Source organism: Aethalodelphis obliquidens, unplaced genomic scaffold (assembly GCF_003676395.1).
Source record: "Aethalodelphis obliquidens isolate GAN/ISIS:26980383/991018 unplaced genomic scaffold, ASM367639v1 scaffold8, whole genome shotgun sequence".
In the NCBI taxonomy this organism is placed as follows: domain Eukaryota; kingdom Metazoa; phylum Chordata; class Mammalia; order Artiodactyla; family Delphinidae; genus Aethalodelphis; species Aethalodelphis obliquidens.
The window spans coordinates 1,575,118-1,578,886 of record NW_020837952.1 but is presented as its reverse complement, the minus strand read 5'-3'; positions in this window follow the sequence as shown (position 1 = coordinate 1,578,886).

The following is a 3,769-nucleotide window of genomic DNA, read 5'->3' as shown; positions in this document are numbered from 1 at the left end:
GCTCAGTCTTGTGCTTTCTATTTGGGTGTCTGAAAATTTTCATCTCTTCAGTAGATTGAGAAGAAAGAATAACTATTGACTGTGGTTTATACATATTCTATGCAATGATTTATTTTTTAATTTTAAATTGTCTTAGTATATTATAAAACTTATTTATAAAATATAACATGCATATCTAAAGATTACTATTAGATGTAAATCAACCATACTTCAATTTTAAAAATCGATTAAAAAAAAGGCGGTAGGGCTTCCCTGGTGGCGCAGTGGTTGAGAGTCTGCCTGCCGATGCAGGGGACGCGGGTTCGTGCCCCAGTCCGGGAGGATACCACGTGCCGCAGAGCGGCTGGGCCCGTGGGCCATGGCTGCTGAGCCTGTGCATCCGAAGCCTGTGCTCCGCAACAGGAGAGGCCACAGCAGTGAGAGGTCCACGTACCACGAAAAAAAAAAAAAAAAAAAGGCGGTAAAGATTACCATTAGATAACATCCATGCTACTCTTAAGTTTTGACTCCATTATAATAGTTACTTAAATTGCTAGTACTTTGAGAATTGATATTTGCTAATGCACAACCAAAATCTGGTTGACTGCTGAGTCTCATACAACTAACATAAAATGGTGAATATTCCAAATGCATCATCAGGTCTTATAAGCTTATTTTCATGCCCCTCATCTCCTTGGCAAGTGTCTAGTGCCATCATGCTTCCTCTGCCTTGGGTTCTCAAAAGTAGTCTGTTCTCTCCAAGCAATTTCCTACTATGCTAGACCTAGTTTTTTACTTTCTTCTCTCCAAAGTTATTTTCAGCTGAATATCACACTGGAAAAGCCTGATACACTTATTCACTCTAATGTGTTAGTTATATGTCTGAACTTTAACTCTCCAAGGATATTCTTATTTTAATATGGGCCAATAACTTCAAAGAACAAAACTCTAACAGTGTAATAGTAGGCATCAACAACCAACACAGTGAATGAAACAGTTTTGGACCAAGGGGTTTTGTCAACAATAGAGTTCAGCTGCCAGTCCAAATGACCAAAAGGCTAAGAACCCAAGGACTGCAAGTTGTTTTGTGCCATCACATTACCTTGTTCTGGGATAATATCCAGTGATGATGAAAAGATTTTTTTGGTATTAACTGCCTATTTAATTTTTTTTTCCTTGGCACTGCCAACTAAGGGGTGTAATAGAATTGTAGTACTGGAATCTGAGTTTAATGTAAATTAATGGAGATAATGAAGAAGAAGAAATAAGCCAAGATCAGCTAATTTGAGGAACTTGCCTGGTGGTGCAGTGGATGAGACTCCACGCTCCTAATGCAGGAACCTGGGTTTGATCCCTGGTCAGGGAACTAGATTCCCACATGCATGCTGCAACTAAGAGTTCACATGCCACAACTAAGGAGCTGGCGAACCGCAACTAAGGAGCCCACCTGCCGCAACTAAGACCAGGTGCAACCAAATAAATAAATATTTTTTAAAGAAAAAGATCAACTAATTTGAAAGCCAATTCAGAATTGCTCGGTAGTTTTAACTAAAGCTAATGCAAAGAGATCTGATGCACAAAAGTAAAAGGTCTTGCTCATTCAGATAAAAAACAATGTGGAGGGACTTCCCTGGTGGTCCAGTGGGTAAGACTCCATGCTTGCACTGCAGAGGGCACGGGTTCAATCCCTGGTTGGGGAACTAAGATTTCACATGCTGCACGGTACGGCCCCCCCCAAAATTTGGCAACTAGATAAAATGTCAGTTTTTTAATGTACATTCCCAGCACACAGCAAAATATAAGGGATACGGTAGATGTACAATGGTTATTGGTTGAATGAGTAAAACGTAGGATAAAAGAAATACAAATATAAAAACCAGAAGTTAAATAAAAGTCCTATGATCCTAATCTCAATTGTAAATATCAGTGTGAATTTGTTATATATTCTCTATTATGAAAGAAAAAAAAAACATTTTATAGTTTTGTCCACTGAAAATGCCTAGAACCAATGTAACAGTAGTATCCCCAGCACTCAGATGGTGGTCACTAAATATCATTTCTCACTGAAAGGAAGCAGGACATTTTAGAGAAATGACTAATTCCAAGCCTGGAGCAGGAAATATACAAGTTCAGCCCAAGTATTTTCTCATTCCAGAAAGCAAGGAGGATATAAAAGACTAAAGTCAAATCAAAGGGACACAGGAGTCAGGTTGAAGGGGCTCTCATTGATGGTACAATATAAGTATTGAAAACAATACTGGCTGCAATATATTGAACCATACAAAATTTGTTAAAATCCATGAGATCATAATGGCTTTGTTTAATTTAAAAAAGAATGTAGGGCTTCTCTGGTGGTGCAGTGGTTGACAGTCCGCCTGCCGATGCAGAGGACACGGGTTCGTGCCCTGGTCCGGGAAGATCCCACATGCCGCGGAGCGGCTGGGCCCGTGAGCCATGGCCGCTGAGCCTGCGCATCCGGAGCCTGTGCTCCGCAACGGGAGAGACCACAACAGTGAGAGGCCCGCGTACCGCAAAAAAAAAAGAATGTAAAAATTACTAAAAACATTAAATAGAATGACCATATGATCCAGAAATTCCATTTCTGGGTAAATACCCAAAAGAACTGAAAGTAGGGACTCAGATATTTGTACACCTATGCTCATAGCAGCATTATTCACAATAGCCAAAAGGTGGAAGCAACCCTAATGTCCATCAATTGATGAATGAATAAACAAAATGTAATACACACAATGGAATATTATTCAGCCTTAAAGAAGGAAATTTTGACACATGCTATAACATGGATGAACTTTGAGGACATCATTCATAAGCCAGACACAAAAGGACAAATAGTGTCTCATTCCGCTTATAAGGTAACTAGAATAGTCAAATTCATAGAGACAGAAAATAGAATAGGAGTTCCCAGGGGCTGGGGGGAAGCATATAATGGGAAGTTATTGTTTACTGGATACAGTGTTTCATCTGTTTGGAATGATGAATAGTGGTGATGGTTGCACAGTGATGTGAATGTACTTAATGCTACTGAATTGAACCTAGGGGCAAGACAGGAATAAAGACGCAGAATGTAGAGAATGGACCTGAAGACACGGGGAGGGCGAAGGATTAGTTGGGATGAAGTGAGAGAGTGGCACTGACATATATACACTACCAAATGTAAAATAGATAGCTAGTGGGAAGCAGCCGCATAGCACAGGGAGATCAGCTCGGTGCTTTGTGACCACCTAGAGGGGTGGGATAGGGAGTGTGGGAGGGAGACACAAGAGGGAGGGGATATGGGGATATATGTATATGTATAGCTGATTCAATTTGTTATACAGCAGAAACTAACACAACAATGTAAAGCAATTATACTCCAATAAAGATGTTAAATAAATAAATAAAATGATGATAATAATAATAAAAAATGGGTTAAAATGGAAGCAACAGGGATATATTTTACAGCACAGGGAAATATAGCCATTATTTTGTAATAACTTTTTTAAAAATTATTTATTTATTTTTATTTTTGGCTGCGTTGGGTCTTCACTGCGGTGCGCAGGCTCATTGTGGTGGCTTCTCCTGTTGCCGAGCACGGGCTCTAGGCACACGGGCTTCAGTAGTTGTGGCTCGCGGGCTCTAGAGCACAGGCTCAGTAGCTGTGGCGCACAGGCCTAGCTGCTCCGCGGCATGTTGCATCTTCCCAGACCAGGGCTCGAACCCGTGTTTCCTGCATTGGCAGGTGGATTCTTAACCACTGTGCCACCGGGGAAGCCCTGTAATAACTTTTTAA